Raw genomic sequence first — 24425 nt, 5'->3', positions numbered from 1 at the left:
CTGGAGAAGGGAATGGCAACTCACTCCAGTATTCTTGCCTGGAAAATTCCATGGACAGAGGAGACTGGCAGGTTACAGTCCATGGGGTTGCAAGAGTTGGATATGACTTATCGACTAAACTGCCACCATCACTGTTGGTGGCAAGACTTCTATAAAGCTGCGAAAATAGTTCACCAAGAATGTCTAACTTGTTAGGTCCATAATCCTAGAAAATTATTTTTATTCCTTGGGAGCTCAAAATTCCTCCTTCTGGATCCTTTGAACACCTGCGGCTGAACTTCTTTCAGTTGTCATCTAGTGTGGATCATCAATATGGTCTTGTTGTATTAATATTATGTATGTTTTCTGGGTGAGTAGAAGGCTTCCTCTGATACTCCTAATCTGAAGAAGAAACTGTTAGAAAGGACCTTCCAGCAGTAAATGGAAATGAGAATGTGATCAGGAACCTTTCCTTACTTTTGGAGATATTGCAGATTTTGCTGCTAAGACAGTATCTGCCCCCAAAAGATCCTTAGATTCTCTGGTTAAACTTCTTCTTAAAGGACTTCCCTGGTGTTCCGGTGATTAAGAATCCACCTCGCAATGCAGGGGACCTGGGTTTGACACCTGGTCGGGTAACTAAGATCCCACATGCAGCCGAGTAACTAAGCCGGAGTCACAACTACGAGCGTGTGCAGCACACCTAGAGAATCTGTGCACTGCAGCAGAAGATCTCTATGACGCAGTAAAGGTCCCATGTACCATGACGAAGACTCGACACAGACAAATAGGTAAATATTTTTTTAAAGCTGTTCTTGATAATGGGATGTTGCTATTGTTTAGTTGCTGAGTCATGTCCAACTCTTTGGCAACCCCATGGACTGTAGCCCACCAGGCTCCTCTGTCCATGCGATTTCCCAGGCAAGAATACTGGAGTGAGTTGCCATTTCCTTTTCCAAGGGTTCTTTCTGACCCAGGGCTTGAATCTGCATTTCATGCATTGGCAGGTGGATTCCTTACCACTGAGCCACGAGGAAAGTCCTATAATAGAATTTGTTGCTCAGTTGCTAAGTCATAAATGACTCTGTAACCCCATGGACTCCAGCATATCAGTCCCCTCTGTCCTTCACTATCTCCTGGAGCTTGCTCAAACTCATGTCCATTGAGTCTATGATGCTATCCAGCCATCTTATTCTCTGTCACCCCCTTCTCCTCCAGCCTTCAATCTTTCCCAGCATCAGGGTCTTTTCCAATGAGTTGACTCTGCATCAGGTGGCCAAAGTATTGGAGCCCCAGTGAATAATCAGAGTTTATTTCCTTTAGGATTGACTGATTTGCAGTCAAGGGACTCTCAAGAGTCCTCTCCAGCACGACAACTCCAAAGCATTAATTCTTCAGCACTCAGTCTTCTTTATGGTCCAACTCTCACATCTTGTACATGACTACTGGGAAAACCATAGCTCTAATAGGATAGCCCTCAGTTATGTTTTAGCTGAGCGAGGAGCTAACTGTGCTGTGGCCAACACCACCTGCTGCACCAAGATTAACATTTCCAGGGACACTGAAACTCAGTTACATTCACTCACCAAGCTAGGCACGTGGCTTCAATAGATGATCCTTCCACAGAGTCTGCCTCTGACTTATTTTATTTTGATTGGTTCAGGCCTTAGGGACCATGGCTCTGAAGTGCACTCCAAACAATGGGACTTATCCTGCTTATAATGATCATAATAATCTCCATGGTACACTGAGTTCTCTCAAAGGCTTTACATGCACGTTTGCAGTTGCTAAATACCAAGCAAATGATCTAAGACCGGAATTTCTGAAAAGGAATAAAAAGGATAATCAACTTGAAATTTGTGAACTTAAAAGTCATGGACCGTAAATATAACAGAGATTAAACAACAACAACAACAACAAAAGGTCATGACCTGCAAATACCACAAAAAAAGATCAACCAAATTTCACAAAAGCTGCAAGAACTACAGAGCAGCAGCCAAGAATGGCGCTAGCGTCTAAAATTTTGATCATATCTCTCAGTTAGGCTGAGAGTCTGATCAAAAGGGAGGAACTGTTGAAAAGAAAACGGGCTCCAAATGAAGTCACTTGTGTTAGGTCTCATGGCCGCAGACCAAGACTTAATATCTCATCTAATTACTTCCCCAGAAGTGTAACATTTAACTGGCCAACCTGGACTTTCCTGGTCAGCACTGGGAAATCTGATGACAGTCCCGTTGTTCCTTTCCTATTAGGCGGGAGAACTTGCCTAAACAATAGGTTCTTTGCTAACAGTTTCCTTTTTTTTTGCTCCCTCTTTGCCTACGAAAACCTTGCCTTTTCTGCTGCTCATTTTGGAGAGCTCCTTTCTCTTGCTAAATGGGATGCTTCTTGATGCATGAACCATTTCATAGAATCAGTTGGATCTTCAAGTTTACTCAATTGAATTTTTATTATTTAACACTCCATTGGCTGTCAGAGCTAGGTGATTTGGGGACTCATTCCTTGGATGGCAGCTATGAAAGTTGGGGTGCTAAGTGTGTGGACAAGCTCCTTCCAGGGAGATGCTGGTGACAGTTCTATTGGAGCAAGTCAGAGGGACAAGGCAAAGTAAGTGCCACTGGCTCTTTTCAACCAGATCCAGGTAGCATTTGTCAACTTAAAAAAATATTCATAATCTAAGAGTTATGTTTTATTTAGTGTGAATTTTTAGAACTTCAAGGCTAGGAGACAGCATCTTAAGTAACCCTAAGAGAACTGTTCTGAGGAGGCGTGGGGAGGAGCCAGGTTATACAGAAGTTTTGCAACAAAGGACAAGTAGTTTGAACATCAAAAGATTATTGTTATTTAGAGAAAACCAGATAACCCAGGGTAAGGAATTCAGCACTTTCCTATGTATGAGAAGATGCAAGATTTGGGCTCACTGAAATCATTTCTCTGCTATGCACTGCAGCTCTCTGGGGCCACTATCCTGTGTTTTTCACATCTGGAGCTTCCCTGGGAGTCAGTATAGCACGTGGCCTGTAGCTGCTAGATGGCAGGTGTTCTTTTCCTTCCTGGGTTCCCTCAGAGCTCACCGGCTCACATTGGAGGGCTGCAATTGTTGATGGCTGTGACACTCTTGCTCACTGATATGGCAGGAAATATTTCATTTGTCAGATGCATGCTAATCAGATTACTGATCCTCAGTCAGCAGCTTGTAAAGTATGTAGTCAAACCTCTTCCAGGGGAAGACTAGGACATGGATGTTTTTGCCTTCACCCTCTGCACTGAGCTCTGGGGGACAGGCAAAGCAAGTGAAATCTTTGTTTGCTAGAGGCTGGGGAGTGGGGAGTGGGCTTATGAAAGCCCATTCCAGACTTTAAGCTGGGTGGCAGCTGAAGGTCTAGGTGGCAACCCTCCAGTGGCAGCCTTAGAAGTTGGCACACTAGCTGTATGGTTTGCTCCTCAGAGAGAAGCTGGGATTTGGGAAATCCCCTGGTTGTATGGTGCTCTGCCGGGAGTTTATTTTATTTTGAGAGTGTGTCTACCTCTCTGAAATATCAGTGTGGGTATTTTCAGTCATCAAAGTATTGAAATCACTCAATGGGTTGGTGGGTGTCTCTCAGAGGGAACTGCTCCATGTGTAGTTTGGTGCATCCATGTGGAGGAAATTTCAGGAGCTTTCTGTGTTGCCATCTTGGTCTGGAATTCCCAAAGTTTTCTTAGGAAATGGACAGTTCTTCAGTATTTCTATCCTTCTCCCAGATTACAAGATCATTAGTATACTTTCAAACTCCTGATCTGTTTTTGCTTAGAATTTTGTAATTTCTTTTTGTGTAAAAAAGAGTTAAGTGATTAGCACTTTAATGTTCATTAATTAAATGTTATCAGTATCTGTGTCATGATATTATCCTATTCCTTCTCGTTGGTGACATTTGCTCTTTAATAGTTCTTTAAGTGAGGATTTAGAGGTTGCTTTTTGTACATCTAAGAATGTCATTTTCACTCCCTCTGTAATGATAACTGGGTATAAAATCCCAGGCTAAAAATAAACTTCCCTCAAGAGTTGGACAATATTACTTTACTTTCTTTCCACATCTACTCTCCCTTGTCTTAAATCTACCATTTATCTAATTGCTATTTCTTTGAAGTCAATCTTGCTTTTCCTTCTGATAGTTTTCAATATTATCTTTTTTACCAGCTAAGCCGCCAGGGAAGCCCTATATTATCTTTTTTAAGAGTTGAAAGTAGTTGGATTTATTTTATTTATTTTTAAATTTTATTATTTATTTTCGCTGTACTGGGTCTTTTTTTTAACTTCTAATTTTGTAACAGGGTATAGCCGATTAACAAACAATGTTGTGATAGTTTCAGGTGAACAGTGAAGAGACTCAGCCATACATATCCATGTATCTATTCTCCTGCAAATTACTCTCCCATCCAGGCTGCCACATAATACAGAGCAGAGTGCCAGGTACTATATAGTAGGTCCTTGCTGGTTATCCATTTTAAATATAGCATGTGTACATGACCACCCCAAACTCCGTAACGATCTCTTCCCTCCATCCTTCCCCCTGGAAACCATAAATTTGTTCTCTGAGTCTGTGAGTATCTTTCTGCTTTATAAGTTCAGTTCAGTTGCTCAGTTGTATCCAACGCTTTGCGACCCCAAGGACTGCAGCACACCAGGCCTCCCTGTCCATCACCAACTCCTGGAATTTAGTCAAACTCATGTCCATTGAGTCAGGGATGCCATCCAACCATCTCATCCTCTGTCGTCCCCTTCTCCTCCGGCCCTTGTTTATGTAATGATGAAAACAGAACATGCTTTAGCCTACTCAGCATATCCTATTTTTTCTTTATCTCTTAAATGTTGATAAAGTCAATCTTGATAAAAGCATTTTTAATTGTCCGAGTGTTAACTTATACTTCTTAAATACAACTAAAACCCTCTCAGCTTCAGCTCTCATTCCAGCCACTGCTGCAAACACCTGGGGTTGTTTTTTGTTTCCACTGGAAAACTCCTTCCTCTGGCCCGCCCCCACAAACTCACCCCTGCTTCATCATATCACAATCCAGAAGCAGGGGGTTTAACAACAGGCAGGCAATCCTTGACCAGTGGAAAGGTGAGCTCATGGGTACATGTTTCCTCTTTCTCCAATCAGGTGGATTGGTCTTAGACATATTTTATCCCAAAGGATTAAGCAAAAAATCACGCATCACAGTAGCCATTGTATTAGCTTCAGTGTATTGTCTCTGCTTCTCTGTTTATTCCCTTTCTTCCTCACTTCTGCTCCTAGGACATATTCCAAATAAACCATCTGCATTCAGGCTTTTTACTCAGGCTCCATTTTCAGGGAAACTTATAGTAAAATAAAGATCCTTTTGAAGAACCTGACCATTGAGTGCAGTGGTGGACAGTCAATTGCAAAGCTCTCACCTGTTTAATGAGTCCATTCTTTCCAACTGCAAAGTAAATCGATGTCTACTTTCCCACTGGAGATGAGTATCCACACTTCTATTCTGATGTGTTTTTTTTTTCACAGTATTGGACATTAAACACTTGACATTAAATTCTTGCAATCCAATTGAAATAATCTGCCTTAAATCAAGGCACCTGCACATTCTGCTAGTCTCAAGGGTCCACCAGATAAAATGCCCAGAAACACTTTTTGAGAGAAAACAAAGGTCCAGTGATGCATTTACTAAACTATTAGATTTCATAAATATTTGAAAATATGAAATAGGAGCCATCTCTGCCTTCACTGAACTTATATCATGGTAAGAGAAACAGAGGATAGATCCATATACATACATACATATGCATGTATGATATATTAAAGACAGTATACTTATGTGATGGTAGCTTCCCTGGTGGCTCAGTGGTAAAGAATCTGCCTGCCAATGCAGGAGATGCAAGAGATGCAGGTTCAATCCCTGGATTGGGAAGATCCCCTGGAGGAGGAAATGGCAACTCACTCTAGTATTCTTGCCTGGAGAATCCCATGGACAGAGGATCCTGGAGGGCTATAGTCCATGGGGTTGCAAAGAGCCAGCTATGACTTAGCAACTGAAAAGCAACAAAATTTACATTATATACAAAACATAATTTTGTTGTGTAGAAAATGAATGCAAAAATAATGTGATGTTTAGATTTCAGACCCCACCCCCCCAAACAAAAATCTTAGTTTTAAAAATTTTGGATACATTATTAAATTTCTGAGGCTCAGTGTTCTGAAATGTTACATAGAAACAGTGATAACTACCTTGAAAACTTTCTGTGAAGATTCAAATAGACAATATGTGAAAAGTTTTTGGCATTTAATATGTGGTACCTGTGAAAGTGCTGCACTCAATATGCCAGCAAATTTGGAAAACTCAGCAGTGCCACAGGACTGGAAAAGGTCAGTTTTCATTCCAATCCCAAAGAAAGGCAATGCCAAAGAATGTTCAAACTACCACACAATTGCACTCATCTCACACGCTAGCAAAGTAACGCTCAAAATTCTCCAAGCCAGGCTTCAGCAATACGTGAACCGTGAACTTCCAGATGGTCAAGCTGGTTTTAGAAAAGGCAGAGGAACCAGAGATCAAATTGCCAACATCCGCTGGATCATTGAAAAAGCAAGAGAGTTCCAGAAAAACATCTATTTCTGCTTTATTGACTATGCCAAAGCCTTTGACTGTGTGGATCACAATACACTGTGGAAAATTCTGAAAGAGATGGGAATACCAGACCATCTGACCTGTCTCCTGAGAAACCTGTATGCAGGTCAGGAAGCAACAGTTAGAACTGGACATGGAGCAACAGACTGGTTCCAAATAGGAAAAGGAGGACGTCAAGGCTGTATATTGTCACCCTGCTTATTTAACTTATATGCAGAGTACATCATGAGAAATGCTGGGCTAGAAGAAGCACAAGCTGAAATCAAGATTATCAGGAGAAATATCAGATATGCAGATGACACCACCCTTATGGCAGAAAGTGAGGAGGAACTAAAAAGCCTCTTGATGAAAGTGAAAGAGGAGAGTGAAAAAGTTGGCTTAAAGCTCAACATTCAGAAAACTAAGATCATGGCATCTGGTCCCATCACTTCATGGGAAATAGATGAGGAAACAGTGGAAACAGTGAGAGACTTTATTTTGGGGGGCTCCAAAATCACTGCACATGGTGACTGCAGCCATAAAATTAAAAGACGCTTACTCCTTTGAAGGAAAGTTATGACCAACCTAGATAGCATATTAAAAAGCAGAGACATTACTTTGCCAACAAAGGTCCATCTAATCAAGGCTACGGTTTTTCCAGTGGTCATGTATAGATGTGAGTTTTGGACTATAAAGAAGGCTGAGCACCAAATAATTGATGCTTTTGAACTGTGGTGTTGGAGAGGACTCTTGAGAGTCCCTCGGACTGCAAGAAGATCCAACCAGTCCATCCTAAAGGAGATCAGTCCTGGGTGTTCATTGGAAGGACTGATGTTGAAGCTGAAACTCCAATACTTTGGCCACCTCATGTGAAGAGTTGACTCATTGGAAAAGACCCTGATGCCGGGAAGGGTTGAGGGCAAGAGAAGAAGGGGACGATAGAGGATGAGATGGTAGGATGGCATCACCGACTCGATGGACATGAGTTTGGGTAAACTCTGGGAGTTGGTGATAGACAGCGAGGCCTGGCATGCTGCGGTTCATGGGGTCGAAAAGAGTCAGACATGACTGAGTGACCGAACTGAACTGAACTGAGTACCTACTACTGTTCCTCTTTGCACATGATTTTCATCATTATCATTAATAACAAATTTCATTTGGTGTCACTAATGTTAAGGTGACCATGACCATTAATTCAACAAAAGTTTGAGAACCTACCTAATGACAGGCACTGTGATAAGCAACACAACACAACAAGAAAGCAATAATGGTAAAAAGAAATTCAGTTAGTTTGTTTAGTGGAAAGAGAAGTGGGGAGGGCTAGTTGGACTCTTTAAATAGGCTTTAGACATAAAAGTAAAGAGAAGGGAGAAGTCCTAATAAGAAGCTCACAGCACAGTACCAGAGAACTAGGAGTTCTAACTTGAGCTCATGATTTCCTGAGCCTGGCATTGGGAAAGCAGCAGGATTTCCATCACTTTTGGGATGCAAGACAATGACACCATTGTTGTCTCACTGGCTTCTCTTTAGCAAGTGTTGAGTTGAAACTCACTCAAGCAGAGCTATTTATCTGCCCTTGCCTCTCTGTTCCATTGTCTGTGTTTTGTCATCATGTCTATTCAATTAAGATTGATATCTGTATCAAGGGAATCTGAGTTCTCACCAAGCCCCAAAGAGAAATTACTCACTGGAAACCAAAGTACTGTTGCTCCATTATGTTCTGAGGGCAAACAGCTGCTGAATGATGAATGGCGTGCTCTGTTTTGTTGTGGTTGTTGTAGTTGAATATATTTCAAGCAATAGTTAAGGTGACACTCAGCAGAAACACATCAGTAACCAGTGCAAACAAGATTACTCCTTTCGTTAACGGATGGATAGTCCTTACATTCTTCCTCATTTTATTTTATCCACAGTTATTGTCTCTAAGAACAAGGAAGATTTACTCTTATTTAGACCCATTTGAATTAATAAGATTTATTTCTTCCTTATAAATTGTGTTGAATTAATCCTTTTGGACTACACTGAGGAGCAAGTATTGGATGAGCTACTTAATCAGGAGCTCTATAGAACCCTAGAATTAGTAATGGAAAATTGGGCAATGAGGATATTGACAGAACAGATGAGCTGTCCAGACAAGCTTGAGAAATGACCTCCTTGGGGTGTGTTACAAACCTTTGCACACACGTCAAGAAAGACAAAACATGTCATTATTAGCTAGGATCGCACAGTCTTACTTACCAAACCAGGTTTGGGGAATCCTGGATCTTACCCAGTTTGGAGGGCCATTCTGAAGAAAAAGAATTTTTAAAACATAAATAGGACATTTGGTACAAAATTCAAACTGAAAAAAATAAAGTCCAATAAATTGCAAATCTTAAAAAGCTGACAAATGCCACAAATGTCACCAACATTCAGGAAAATAACACTTACTATGAATGACTGAACCACTTCTGTTATACTTTCTTTATACATGTTTTTGCTGCTTACTCTTTGATTGCTTCTTTATTTGACAATGTTGTTGTATTATTCTTTGTAGAAGAAAATAAAAAGAGCACTTTTTCTAGCATGGTTGATCAAATACTGTTTTATATTATTAACAGTTTCAACAAACCTAGACAGCATATTAAAAAGCAGAGACATCACTTTACCAACAAAGGTCCATAGAGTCAAAGTTATGATTTTTCCAGTAATCATGTACAGATATGAGTTGGACCATAAAGAAGACTGACCTCCGAAGAACCGATGCTTTCAAATTGTGGTGCTAGAGAAGAGCATTGAGAATCTCTTGGCTGCGAGGGGATCAAACAAATCAATCCTAAAGAAAATCAACCTTGAATATTCATTGGAAGGACTGATACTGAACCTGAAGCTCCAATACTTTGGCCACCTAAAAGCCAACTCTTTGGAAAAGACCCCGATGTGGGAAAAATCGAAGGCAGGAGAAGAAGGGGATGACAGAGGACGAGATGGTTGGATGGCATCACCGACCCAATGGACATGAGTTTGAGCAAGCTCCAGGAGATAGTGGAGGACAGGGGAGCCTGGCATGCTGCAGTCCAAGGGGTCACCTCCAAGTAAGCCTGGCCCACATATTCCAGGGTCAGGAAGAGTAGGACATACACTGTGATGTGATGTCTAGCCCTGCATTTTGATATCATAATGTCTAGCAGAGCAAGTGTTAGGACTATTCTTGGAAGCCATTGCTATGCAACTGTTTGTGGAAGAGGCCATTTTTCATGAAAGAGCTGGTAGCATCACTCAGATTGTTAGTGACAAATACCGGTCTACATCCTCATATGGCAACTTTGTTATCCTCTTGTTCTTTCCTAAGTGTGTATGCATTTGAACTCAGATCCTTTCAAATTTCTATTGATATTTTTGGCTTCCTCTGTATTTCTCCAAATCCTTTCTAAGTTGAGAAACCCAGGAAAGAACATAGATCCTTCCTAAGCATGATGTTCCTGCTGCTTTTAATGGAAAGATTATCCCAGTAGTTCTACAGGCATATCAGAGGACACATTTCTGCCAAATACAGCAGATACAGTCATCAAAAGGACATTTAGAAAGTATTTTTACTGAAAACACATTCAAGACTTTCAAAGGTAAAAGAGAAATAAAAATATGATTCTTAAAGCTAATGTAACATTTTGCCTACAAACTTGGCAAAATTTGCCGACAAACGATGACAATTCTTGAATGATTAACCATAAATTAATGATCCTGCATTTTAATTTTGGTATAAGATCTTGGAGTTTTAAGGAAAACATAGCTGAAACCACTAATTTTGAAACTATCTGATAATTATATGACATGCTTTTCTTCCTTTTCTGAAATTTGTCAATGGTTTTATAACTGAAAACAGTGCTAGATATGGAAGCAGGTACAGATTTAACACACAGAATTCCTTAATGTCATTTCTTCTCCTAACAAGCTTGGTGAGAAATGGAAAGAAGAAAGAAAAGACATTTCTTATTTCCATGCTTCCTCCAAGTGAAGCAGAACTGTAACAGATTCCATGCTTTAGTGAACACTCCGTTACCTCATTTTGCCAAGAATCAAACCATAAAGGACATCTGTGCCCAATAACTCCTCTCTCTTCCATACCCACAAGCTGCCACCAGCAGTGGAAGAACTCGGCCATGCCAGAAAGAACCGTTCTGGCTTCAAACAGAACGTTACCATGAAGATCAGGTGTATATACCACCAAAAATGATTAATGCAAATAAAAAAAAATCAAATGGGTAACAGTTGATCTTCTGTTAATCAAATGGTCAGGAAGCCTCCATTAGATTGAATTTGCCAGTTTAAATGAAGGGACAGCACGGCACCATTTTTATGAGAAAAGCGGGCTCATGCTTTTCAATGCTTTTTAAACTATGTTCTTTAAAAAAATAATAATAATAATGTATTTGTCAGATTGCCTTTGCATTCTTTTTATTTGTGAATTTTTTGGCCGTGCTGGGTCTTGGTTGCTGCATACTGACTTCTCTCTATTGCGGCGAGCAGGGGCTACTCTCTATAGTGGGCAGGCTCCTTGTCGCGGAGGATCCCCTCGTCGCGGTGGCTCCCCCTTGTTGCGGAGGCTCCTTGTTGCGCTGGCTCCTCTCGTTGCAGTGGCTGCTCTCGTTGCCGAGGCTCCCCTTGTCGCGGAGGCTCCTCTTGTTGCGTTGCGGGGCTCTAGGCACACAGGCTTCGGTAGTTGTGCTGCACAGGCTTAGTTGCCCCATGGCATGTGGAGTCTTCCCGGACCAGGAATCAAACCTGTGTCCCCTGCATTGGCAGGCGGATTCATAACCACTGGGCCACCAAGGAAGTCCACACTAGGCTCTTCCTTGATGAGCAGCAAAATCTCTCCCACTTTCCAGCATGCATCCCAAGGCCTTGCTCATGTCTTCTTAATGAAATCACTGAGAGACAGAGGAAAGTTTATTTTCTTATGTGAAAGACCTTTCCTTCCGCTTTCCTGATGGAGTTTACATCACAAAAATAATGACTTTGGGTGGCGTCTCAGTTTTAAAATTTGTGTAATATTAAATACATTATTTTCATACACCCTCCAGCAGAGAATGATACGTCCTCCAGGGGAAGAGTGTCTCTGCCCACTCCCTACCCACAAGGGAGAAACGCTGCTCTAAGACTAAATAATTCCAATTTTCTGCTTTAGTAAATAGGATGGAGAGAACATAATTGAATTCCCATTTAGCGTTAGCATCTAATAGTGCCTCAGGCTCTGGGTGATAAACTTGACTCTTCATTCTAGCCCTAGAGCTGCAGATCTACAAGAGAGGAAAGCTAGACTGGAAGGTGCACCACGAAGCCAGGAAACTATAGGGTGCCCCTCTCCAGTTATTTTTTTTTTAAGTCCCTATTAACATGATCATGGTTCTGAATTGAAACTTGAAAATATCTAGACTACATCACGCAGTTCTGTCTTTGGTGTCCCCCTCACCCACCCCCTACCCCGCCCCAAAGCATCTTCTATCATTTATAAAGAAAAAAGCTAATCTCATTTTTACCCACTGGCTTGAAACCCTCCTGTGTTTGCAGATAGGTGACGATTTTCTCATGTTGGTATTTGCTCAGGCTCTGGATATTAACTGCCATAATTCTTCTCACAGGCTCCTGGCAATTAATCCCTCATGTAATATGCATAGTTTAATGCCTGACCTCCACTCTCACATCTCCTCAGGCTAATACCTCACTAACACCTGGACTCTGCCTTCCAATTTTAAGACACATTGAACTCAGGAAACAAAAATAGGAGAGGATGGAAGTATCTCATTTTCATTCCACCTTTTCATGGCCCTTTGAGTTTCACCTTGAAATTAATTAAGAGAGGACAGTAAGGTGAAATTGCATCATTTCATCTGGGTACTATACCCTGCTTCCCCTTTATGCTGACTCCTGAAACATCAAGATTTCAGACATATTTAAACAGTAGTTAAGGATTACAGCAAGTTATACAGTTCCTTGGTCATACAAAAATGTGTTTCTCCTCCTCAATTTTTCTACTCGTTAGTATATAAATCTATTGCCATGGTGTTAAATTACCAAAGAGGGAAATAGATTTTTAAATATGTTCATGAGATGAAGATGTATGGTTGACTCTGGGTGGATAATGAAAAAGAGGTTTTGGACAGCAGATCCTGTATCCCACAAAAAGGCTTGATATCATTATAGTAAAGGTGTGTGTGTGCTCAGTAGAGTCCGACCTTCTGCCGCCCCACGGACTGTAGCTCGCCAGGCTCCTCTGTCCACGGAATTTTCCAGGCAAGACTACTGGAAAGGGTTACCGTTTCCTTATCAGGGGATCTTTCCCACCCAGGGATCGAACCCATGTCTCCTGCCTGCATAGGCAGGCTCATTCCTTACCACTAGCGCCACCTGGGAAGCCCAAGGGACCATAGTGAATACAATCCCTCTGGCTGCAGAGAGATCAGAAGACTAAGAAGGTGCTTCCAGGGCTGCACACAGAGGAGAAGGATGAGAGCAACTGGATATGCCTGCAGGTGAGAGCATGTGGGGTGAACAGTGAGATGAGGCTAAAAATACTCATCTTTTTGCTTCAGTCTCAACTATGTCACTAAGTTTTATAATATTATCAGTTAAAAACTAGTATTAAAAAAAACATAATAGATGCAATGGAGTCCAACAAGTTCATTTAGGCCTGTTACTAGGGGGAGTACTGAAGCTGGTTAGACTGGAAACAGTGTAAATAAAGCAACTAACAGATGCAAAGGAAGTATGGATATGCACCATTCCAAACCAAGAAAGAATCTAGCACCAATCAGACCAGGTATGACTTCTAAACAGGCACACATACAACTTTAAAAAAAAAAAAATTGGAGTATAACTGCTTTACAATGTTCCGTTAGTTTCTGTTGTACATGAATTGAATCAGCTATGTTGTTGTTCAGTCACCAAGTTGTGTCTGACTCTTTGCAACCTCATGGACTGCAAAAAGTGGTACAGATGAACCTATCTGCAAGACAGGAATAGAGATGCAGATGTAGAGATGGATCTGTGGATACAGCAGAAGAACGGGAGGGTGGGATGAATGGGAGATTCAGGTTGACATATATACGCTACCATGGGCTTCCCGAATGGCTCAGTGGTAAAGAATCGCCTGCAAAGCAGGAGACACAGAAGATACAGGTTTGATCCCTGGGTCAGGAAGATCCCCTGGAGGAGGAAATGGCAACCCACTCTGGTATTCTTGCCTGAGAAATCCCATGGACAGAGGAGCCTTGCAGTCTACAGTGCATGGGGTTGCAAAGAGTAAGACACGACTGAGCGTATACACTACCATATGTAAAATAGATAGCTAGTAGGAACATGCTGTATAGCACAGGGAGCTCAACTTGGTGCTCTGTGAAGACCTAGAGGATGGGAGGTGGGAAGGAGGTTCAAGAGGGAGGGATATATATATAGCTGATTCCACTTTCATTAGGATAATACAAATCAAAACCATGATGAGATACCACCTCACACCTGTCAGAATGGCTGTTCTCTGATCCACATTGTTGTACGGCCAAAGCCAACATAATATTGTAAAGCAATTACCCTCTAATTTAAAAAAGCTACATATTCCCCCCTCAAAAAAAAAAAAAAGATAACAAAGTGTTAGCAAGGATTTGGAGAAAAGGGAACACTTGCTAATTGGTGGTGAGACTATAAATTGGTATAGCCAATATGGAAAACAGTATCTAAGCTCCTCGAAAAGTTAAAAATACATTTACCATATGATCCAGCAGTTCCTCTTCTGGATACATATCCAAAGAGAATGAAATCAGCATCTCAAAGAAATATCTGCACTCCTGTGGTCACTGCTGCATGGTTTAGATAGATAGATAGATAGATAGAGATCTCAATATATAGATATATCCCATATCTTCTTTCTCCATTCATTTATGTCTATATATGAGCTTCCCTGGTAGCTCAGTTGGTAAAGAATCTGCCTGCAGTGCAGGAGACCCTGATTTGATCCCTGTGTCTGGGAGATCCCCTGGAGAAGGGAATGGCAACCCACTCCAGTATTCCTGCCTGGAAAATCCTATGGATAGAGGAACCTGGTGGGTTACAGTCCACGAAGTCACAGAGTCGGACATGACTTAGCAGCTAAACCATATATATATATATATATATATATACACACACATACATACATACACACACATATATGGTCACCCCAGGTAGTGCAGTGGTAAAGAATCTGCCTGCCAATGCAGGAGACACAAGAGACACAGGTTCAATCCCTGGGTCTGGAAGATCTCCTGGAGTAGGAAATGGCAGCCCACTCCAGTATTCTTGCCTGGAAAATTCCATGGACAGAGGAGCCTGGTAGGTTATTGTCCATGGGGTTGCAAAGAGTAGGACACACCTGAGCAACTGAGCATGTACACACACAGACACACACAGACACACATACATATACATACAGTGGAATATTATCCATTCATGAAAAATAAAGAAATCTTACCATTTACAACAAGATGCAAAAACCTGGAGGTCATTATGCTAGTTGAAATAAGCCAGACACAGAAAGACATATGTTCTCACTTACGTGTGGAATCTAAGAAGACAAGACTCACAGGAACAGCAAAGAGAACAGTAGCTGCTAAGAACTAGGGGAGGAGGAAATAGAGACTTACTGTTCAATGAGTGTCAAGTTTCAGTTACACAAGATGAATGCATCCTAGAGATCCACTGTACAAACTTTGGCCTACAGTTAATAACACTGTATTATATCCTTGATTTTTGGTAAGAGAGAAGGCCATACTGTTCTCACCATGCCCCCAAATAAGTAACATGTAAAGCAATTATCCTTCAACTAAAAAATAAATTTAAAAAAATCAATAATGATGTAAAGATGATGAATATATTAATTAACTTGATTGTGGTAATCATTTCACATTGTACATGTATATCACAATGTACAATGTATGTCAAAATACCACATTGCAAACTTTAAATATATGTACTTTTCATTTCCAATTACACCTCAATAAACCTGAAAAAAGAAAGAGAAAAATATTTCATATAATTCCCTGCTGTATGAGCACAGGTTTTTGTTAGCTAAGACAGTGGCCATATAATGTGCATTATCCATCCACCTGCTGTATTACAGACAGAGTAGAAGCTGGCTGACTACAAGGACTTTATCATCATAAGCAACTCTTTCTTTCCAGGTGCTGTCAGAGTGATTTGCATTTAAATTCACACATCTGCCCATCTGCCAATCAGGAAATAAGCAGAGGAGAAAAAATAAGGGGAGATTATTCTTGTGTATGGTGTTCCTGGGTCGGGAAGATCTCCTGGAGAAGGGAATGGCAGCCCACTCCAGTACTCTTGCTTGGGAAATCCCATGGACAGAGGAGCCTGGCAGGCTATATATAGTCCATGGGGTCCCAAGAGTCGGACATGACTTAATGACTAAACCACTACCACCATGGTGTTATGAAGTGTTCTAATTTCATTCTTTTACACATAGTTGTCCAGTTTTCCCAGCACCATTTTTTGAAGCTATTGTCTTTTCTCCACTGTGTATTCTTGACTCCTTTGACATAGATTAGGCGACCATAGGTGCACGAGTTTATCTCTGAGCTTTCTACCCTGTTTGATTGATCCATATCTTTGTTTTTGTGCCAGTACCAAACTGTCTTGATTACTGTAGTATAGTCTGAGGTCAGAGAGCCTGATTCCTTCAGCTTTTTTTTTCCCTCAGCCATAAAAAGGAGTGAAAATGGGTCATTTATAGAGACGTGGATGGACCTAGAGTCTGTCACACACAGTGAAGTCAGAAAGAGAAAAACGCATGTCATATATTAATGCATATATGTGGAATCTAGAAAAATGGTACAGATGAACCTATTTACAGGGCAGAAATAGAGAGGAGACGTAGAGAATGGACAGGTAGACACAGGTGGGGAGGGGTGAATTGGGAGATTGGGACTGATGTCTGTGCACTGCCTTGTGTAAAACAGGCAGCTAGCGGGACCCTGCTGTACAGCACAGGAAGCTCAGCTTGGTGCTCTGTGATGACCTGGAGGATGGGGTGGGGGCGGAGGGGAGAGAGATGCCCAAGAGGGAGGGGATATATGTACACGTAGAGCTGATTCAGTTTGTTACGCAGAGGACTCTAACACAACGCTGTAAAAGCTTGTAAAAAAAAAAATTCCCCAATTTAAAAAAGAAAAATGAAGGAAGTGAATCTGTTCCAGTTGGCTTGGCTTTCTCACTGAGACTGCAAAGCTAATTTGGACAGATTTCTTTTAGTACTTTAATGACTAGTAAGTCAAAAACTTCATATATTTTCAAACTTTTGTAACAGCCTTGCATAGATGCAGGCACCACCTTAGAGATCAGGATAGCTTATTAATTAATCTTCATGCTCTTGTCTGGTTTCTGAAATTTTAGAGCCAGCTCAAGCTACAAAATCTGCTTCATCAATAAGTTATTTCCCGTAATGCTAGAGGCACAACGACATCACTTTTTATAACTTCTTGAAAATTTCATACTCAGTTACTCAGTGCAACAAAAACATTTCACAATATTTCCGGCCAGGCATTTCCACCCTGTTTTACTTCAAATGAGGGCTTCCCTGGTGGCTCAGCTGGTAAAGAATCCACCTGCAATGCGGGAGACCTGGGTTCCATCATGGGATTGGGAAGATCCCCTGAAGAAGGGAACAGCTACCCACTCCAGTATCCTAGCCTGGAGAATTCCATGGGCTGTATAGTCCATGGGGTCACAAAGGGTCAGACAGGACTGAGCGACTTTCACACTTTCACTTTCACTTTCCTTCAAATGAATTTCTTTCTGAGATAAGTTTTCAAGCTCTCCATTTTAAGTCGCTTGTTAAAAAAAAAAGAAACTCCCCAAAGTAAACCAACTGTTCTCGTTCAGTTTATGGCCAGAGCTACCTGAGCACCCCCTCCTTTAGCAGTCTCTCTCCTGCCTCCTTTTCCCTTTCTTATCATCGCAGTGATCAACTTTTAATTGGTCCACCAGAGACAACCTGAAATCCAGGGAGAGCAGTTCATTGTCCTCTTCTTCCCTCAGTGTCTAACGCTGGCTCTGTGATGCTCTCCCACTGCTTCCTGACAGGTCTGTGAGGAGCAGTCTCAGGGAGATCCATTTTTAATAGCTGCACAACATGAATGAAGCCAAGAGATGGGATTATAGAAAGATAAATTATACTCCAACTAAATGAAAATATGATACCGCTCTCAGAAGTCAGTCTCCAAACTTTTTACATAAAATTCTACTGAGACCATACTTGGTCAGACTTTAGCAAAAAGTGGAAGATCATTGAAAAGAAAACTTCAAGAAAAGATTTATTGTATATTCACCAGTAGACATGACTTAATATTTGAAAAGTAGGAAATATGATTTGCAGTGAAACCACCCGAACTCACCCTGCCCTACAACGATACCCTCTTGTTCACAAGTGAAAGTGAAAGTTGTTCAGTCGTGTCTGACTCTTTGTGACCTCATGGATTGTAGCTGCCCGGCTCCTCTGTCCATGGGCTTCTCCAGGCCAGAATACTGGAGTGGGTAGCCTTTCCCTTCTCCAGGGGATCTTCCCCACCCAGGGATCGAACCCAGGTCTCCCACATTGCAGACAGATTCTTGACCGTCTCAGCCACCAGGTAAGCCCTGTTCACAAGTTGAGAATACAAATTTTATAGGACAATTTGTAACTTATAAAGGGCCTTCACAGAAATCATCACATGACCTGTCAGATGGATAAAGTATTCTTAGGTCCATTTCTGTGACTAGGAAACTGAGCTCAGCCTTACTTCCCCAAGATCACATAGGTAATCAATGAGGGAGTCAGGCTCTAATCATGTCTTCTCACTTTTGATTTCTGACCATTTTCTTTCCAGTAACCCTCAAACTGATGTTTGCCACTACTTGTTCCATAAAAATTAAGCACTTGACTGTGCCAGTCATTCAAGATGCATAAGGCCCTTACCAGGTCCTCTTCCCTTAGTCCCTCCAAGTTTGAGGGGAATGATGTCAACTGTCCCATCACATTCCAAATATGAAACAGATCAAGAAAGCACATATTTTCACTTTTATTACCATTATAGCCACCTTGTCTATGGAGGGTGCTCAGCAAGAATACATTTCCATATACTTTATAAAATATTTTCTTCTATTATAAATATTTTATACAATTTTTTATTTTGTAAATATTTTCTTCATTTCCTGTTTTGGTCTAGTGATGGATCTTTAGCAGGGGCAAGAAAATCAGTCCAGTCTCATTCTATACAATGAGACAGCCACAAAATCTTTCACATGCTTTAGAGTCTACTAAAAGCCCAGAGTGTGCTCCGTGCTCAGCTGCTCAGCTGTGTCCAACTCTTTGGGACCCCATGGACTATAGCCCACCAGGCTTCTTTGCCCCTGGATTAGCCAGGCAAAAATGCTGGAGTGGATTGCCATTTCCTCTTCCAGGGAATCTCCTGGACTCAGGGATAGAACCTGCATCTCTTGTGTCTCCTGCACTGGCAGGTGGATTCTTTACCACTGACCCACCTGGGAAGCCCAATTCTGCAACCACAGAGAAAGACGAGTCTCCATCCACCATCCATCCTCTGCTAACAGCTTTCTCTATTTGCAACATAATATATTCAAATTCCCTTGGGGCTGCAATGCAGTAGACCCTGGTTTGATCCCTGGGTCGGGAAGATCCCCTGGAGAAGGGAATAGCAACCCACTCCAGTATTCTTGCCTGGAGAATCCCATAGATGAGGAACCTGCTGGACAGCAGTCCATGGGGTCATAACGAGTTGGACACGACTAAGCAACTAACATAAATGCCCCAGCCTTTGCCTAATTCTTGATTTACTTTTTACTTAACATAGTCTCTAAGCAACCTAAAGTTACTTATATTATTTCTGGCCTCTTAAACCACCACTCTCTGCCTTGGCTACATATGAAAAATCTGAATAAAACACAGTGCCAAGCCCTCTTAAGACTTACATTAAAAATAGAACTCACGATGAAGGCAAATTTTGTGTGAATTTTCTGAGTCTACACAGTGCCTAATACCATAGACTACATTTGTTCCTGTTGCTGTTTAGTCACTTGGTCATGTCAAACTCTTTTTGGCACCCCATGGACTGTAGCCCATCAGGCTCCTCTGCCCATGGGATTTCCCAGGCAAGAATATTGGAGTGGGTTGCCATTTTCTCCTCCTCTGAGGAATATCCCCAACCCAGGGATTGAACCCACATCTTCTGCATTGGCAGGCAGATTCTTTACCACAGAGTCGCCGGGGAAGCCATTTTAAGGTACTAAATTAGCATTTATTAAATTGAATTATAATTATGAAAAGAGTCAGGAATGCACATTCTGATAAAATGCTTGTTTTAATCACTGCTTCCAGGGAAATATAAGATAACAGGGAGCAGGAAGAGAACTGATGATAACATCTAAAGGTAACAGAAATGTCTCAAATGTCTCTCATTATTGAGTTGCCTCATTTGTAAAGAAATGTCTCTACACATGAGATAAAGAGTCATGAAACATAGTGGGCTAGTTAGCCACTTTTAAATCAGTTTTAAACAGGTTTTTCTATGTTTCTTTCAGAAATCCAGTTCAGTTTTTGTTGAGCCCCTTTTTTTTCATTTTTGGTCATTGAATCCACCTAACACTTATAAGCTTTTTCCATTCAATGAACCAAAATTTCTTTCTAAAAAGTTTTGAACTAGTTTTCAAGTGGGCTAGTTGCTGTCCTCAATGTTTCATATTTTTCCATTACTCTTTAGCAAAATTGCCACATTAGTTTTATGTGTTGTGATTCAAACACCAAATGATCTCATGGGTTAGATCTATCATTTCCAAGTTATAGATGGAGAAGCTGAGGCTCATGGCACCTAGATGGCTTCATAGGTGACTTTAAGAAGGATACTTATTGAAGATGATAGCTGGATGGAGATTTATGTTGAGGTTTGACAGAAAACAGCAAAATTCTGTAAAGCAATTATCCTACAATAAAAAATAAAAAAAAGAAAGATGCTGAGCAGAACAGACAAACATTCCAGGTGCAGGGAAGAGCCATTCAAGCCTAAATGGAAGTGCAGAGCTGAGAGAGGAGCTGGCTGGCCCAGGATCTTTAATTTGGGGGGAACTCTCCCCTGCCATCATCATCCTAGAGCTGTTTCACATTTCGAAGGACAACCTTACCTCTGGTGAAATATAATAGGTGTGTAATGACTTAAAGGAGATATAGAAAATACTCCTTTACTCTGTAATACTCCTCTCCCTCTGACTCTTCTCTCTAATCCTTTTTTACCATTGACTCTGACCCAAATCTTAAAATTACCAATACACAGTGTGTTAGTATTTCGCTTCTTGCCACTATGAGTGCATGCTAAGTCACTTACTTAAGTCATGTGCTACTTTTTACAACACTATGGACTGCAGCCCACCGGGGTCCTCTGTCCATGGGATTTCCCAAGCAAGAATACTGGAGTGGCTTGCCATGCCCTCCTCCAGGGGATCTTCCCAACCAGGAATTGAACCTGTGTCTCTTAAATCTCCTGCATTAGCAGGCAGGTTCTTTACCAGTAGCGCCAGCCACCTGGGAAGCCTTTCCTGTCACTAACATGCTCTGTAACTTTGCTGATAGGCATCTACAAAGTCAAGATAACACCTACTCCATATGGCTGTTGTGAGAACTAAACAAGGTGATGTGTGAGGGCACCCAGTTAGTGCCCTGCACACACAGACACACGAAAGTGTACTTTGGGGCTGGATGAAATTGGCTGTATTTGGCCACTCTTTTTTTTTGTTTGTTTGTTTTTTGTTTTTTTTTTGGCCACTCTTGACATCCTTCTTCTTCCTGACTTTTCATAGCCCTGCTAACATCTTTGATGTAAAAACTGTCTACAGTAGCCATTCCAGCCTAAAAGAGAAAGCAACAAGCAACTGGAGACTCTAGGCAGCAACTTTCAATAATCTTGTTCTTAAAGCAGTAGCTAGGAATCTAAATTCTACCAGCTGTTTTCAGAAATTGAGAAGTGTTTTCTATTTCTCTCCAGAATCATGCTGATGCCCAAAACACATGTTAAAAATTGTGCGCAGGCCACTGTGTTGGAGCAAGTGGCTTAAATTTTTAAAACCTCCCTCCTGATGGATCAGCTAAGCCATTGACACCAAGGGCAAACCTGGACTTCTTTCTAGGAGCCTAGTTTAAACCATAATCTCCTTACTCTAAGAGAGGAGGTGTTCCTATCACATGAACTGTTGAGAATGACTTTGTTCTAAACAGAGTCTGGTGCCCCGGCTATTTTGTATGGGGAATTTAACAGCTCAGATCATTTCAATGTAAAGAACATATGCTAGGAGTTGACAGGAATAGAAACAATCAGGTAGTGAAGATCAGTCCAAGCAAACCTAAAGTTAGGAGGCACTGGTGGACTGATAAAGGGGATACACAAAGGAGAAGGAAAAGGGTCAGATGGGAAGTTTAGTCCAGTGACCAAGAGGCAAGTCAAGAACCAACAGGTCAGAGGCAGGTGGGAGACCAGGAGCAGCAGCAGCAGAAGCGGCAGATGGAGATTTGCTGGTGCGAGGTCCTCCCTCAAGGGCAAGGATGGCCTGAGGTTAGTATCCGAGACATCTACGGAATGAAAGCTTCTAGAATCCAGAGGACAAAAGCTTTCCATGGCCAACTAGCTAAAGGCCTACTCGCTACAAAATATAAAGCAGAATTTTCAGTTTTCATCTCTCTGATCTTTGTTTTTTGGTTATCTGACCACATTAACCCAAGAATTAAAAACATTTCTTCTTGGCTTCTTGGACACTGAGGTCTTCATGACTAGGTCCTTGCCTTTCCTCAACAGCTCTTTTAGCCAGTCTGCCAGCTTCCAAGTATTAGTGTTTCCTTCCCACTCCCTCTGAATAATCTTGTTCCCTCCATGTTTTATCCACCACCTATCTACAAATACCCTGCACGCAAATTAGTATCTTGACCTAGATCTCAGCCCTGAATGCCAGCCCCATGTTGCACGTGTTTCAAGGACAGCATGTGCACATTTCATTAGCTCCAGCCTGGAATCAATCACTGAGTCATTTTTTTCTCTCCCTGCCTCTTCTGCCTGCCCCCACCTCGTGCCCTGACCCTCTTCCCTTCCTTTCCTACCTTGTTGCCCCTCACACACATACACTTATGCATGCGTGCATGCTCACTCTTTGCGACTGCATGGACTGCAGCCCACCAGTCTCCTCTGTTTACAGAATTCTCCAGGCAAGAACACTGAAATGGGCTGCCATTTCCTCTTTCAGGGGATCTTCCCGATCCAGGGACTGAATGTGCATCTCCTTCATCTCTTGCATTAGCAGATGCATTCTTTATCACTGAGCCACCTGGGAAGCCCATACATACACTTTTACACAGCTGCAAACACCTACAAAAGCAGAAGCTCAATTTAGTATAAAACAGTGCTTCTTAAGCAATATACATAGCAGTCATCTGGGTATGTTGCTACAATTCAGATTCTGATTTAGTAAACCTGGGATAGGGTCCCAGATTCTGAATGTCTGTCATCTCACAGGTTTCATTGATGTTGCTTGTCCCTGGGCCATTCTTGAGTCACAAAGGTAGCCAGGGGGTAGGTCACCTAAGTTAGAATAGCACCTCTGTCACTACCTCTCTTCAGACCTTGATAGTTCACTTCCCTTGTTAGGTCTCAGTGTCTTCATCTGTAAAATGAGACAACTAGACCCCACAGATCCTGAGGTTTTTTTATCCATTTCTAATAGTATGGGTGAAGAGCTGAAACCTAGTAACCTAGCTAACAAGATGTACCCCATTTCTGCATTGTGAATTCTATGAAAAACTAACCAGGATTTAGTAGCAATGCTAGACTAAACTAAGATATAGTAGTGCTACTGAAGTGTTCAGAACACTGTCTGCGATAGATATGGGTCCAGAAAGCACAGATTCTTTTTTATTTTTTTAAATAAATTTATTTATTTTAGTTGGGGGCTAATTACTTTACAATATTGTAGTAGTTTTTGCCATACATTGACATGAATCAGCCATGAGTTTACATGTGTTCCCCATCCTGAACCCCCCTCCCACCTCCCTCCCCATCCCATCCCTTTGGGTCATCCCATTGCCCCAGCCCTGAGCATTTGTCTCATGCATCGAACCTGGAATGGTGTTCTGTTTCACATATGATAATATACATGTTTCAATGCTATTCTCCTAGAACGTCCCACCCTCACCTTCTCCCTCAGAGTCTATAAGACTGTTGTATGCATCTGTGTCTCTTATTCTGTCTCGCATATAGGGTTATCGTTACCATCTTTCAAATTCCATATATATGCATTAGTATACTGTATTGGTGTTTTTCTTTCTGGCTTACTTCACTCTGTATAATGGGCTCCAGTTTCATCCATCTCAATAGAACCGATTCAAATGTATTTTTTTAATGGCTGAGTAATATTCCATTGTGTATATGTACCACAGCTTCCTTATCCATTTGTCTGGAAAGCACAGATTCTTAAAGGCATTAGGCCAGGGGCAAAATTGGAGCTGTTAAAATAGGGCGCTATTTTGTGAACTAATAACAGTTTGAAATTACTTCTTTTCACAATGGGTCTGTAAATCAAATGATAGCCATCAGAAAGACACTTAGAGAATAATCACTAAATAAATAGTACTGAGACAAAACCCAAAGACGAAGTTATTCAGAGCCTAACGGTTATTTTTATGGCTTGAAGCAAAATGTTTAGAGACGTTCTGTATTTTTCCCTGGTAGGTAGATGACACACAAGCCCTGTACTGGTTTTTATTTTCCTCT

At 41.4% G+C, this 24425-nt stretch overlaps 2 long non-coding RNA genes across 2 annotated transcripts in view; both read right to left on the bottom strand.

Annotated features, from left to right (window-relative positions):
- Positions 1-24425, bottom strand: part of LOC145523298 (uncharacterized) — a 178264-nt gene that overhangs the window by 11858 nt on the left and 141981 nt on the right. Inside the window, exons 4-7 of the long non-coding RNA XR_014066473.1 lie at positions 8842-8890; positions 8292-8525; positions 5938-6028; positions 1566-1801 (exon numbers count right to left, since the gene is read on the bottom strand). This is a non-coding gene — a long non-coding RNA (uncharacterized LOC145523298). The remainder of the gene's footprint in view (positions 1-1565; positions 1802-5937; positions 6029-8291; positions 8526-8841; positions 8891-24425) is intronic.
- Positions 11021-24425, bottom strand: part of LOC145523296 (uncharacterized) — a 47198-nt gene continuing 33793 nt past the window's right edge. Inside the window, exons 5-7 of the long non-coding RNA XR_014066471.1 lie at positions 18021-18261; positions 17526-17749; positions 11021-11510 (exon numbers count right to left, since the gene is read on the bottom strand). This is a non-coding gene — a long non-coding RNA (uncharacterized LOC145523296). The remainder of the gene's footprint in view (positions 11511-17525; positions 17750-18020; positions 18262-24425) is intronic.

The sequence above is a fragment of the Giraffa tippelskirchi genome, chromosome 10 (assembly GCF_054371585.1).
Source record: "Giraffa tippelskirchi isolate mGirTip1 chromosome 10, T2T-mGirTip1v1.2.pri, whole genome shotgun sequence".
Taxonomy (NCBI): Eukaryota; Metazoa; Chordata; class Mammalia; order Artiodactyla; family Giraffidae; genus Giraffa; species Giraffa tippelskirchi.
This window is presented reverse-complemented; position numbering and strand designations above follow the sequence as displayed.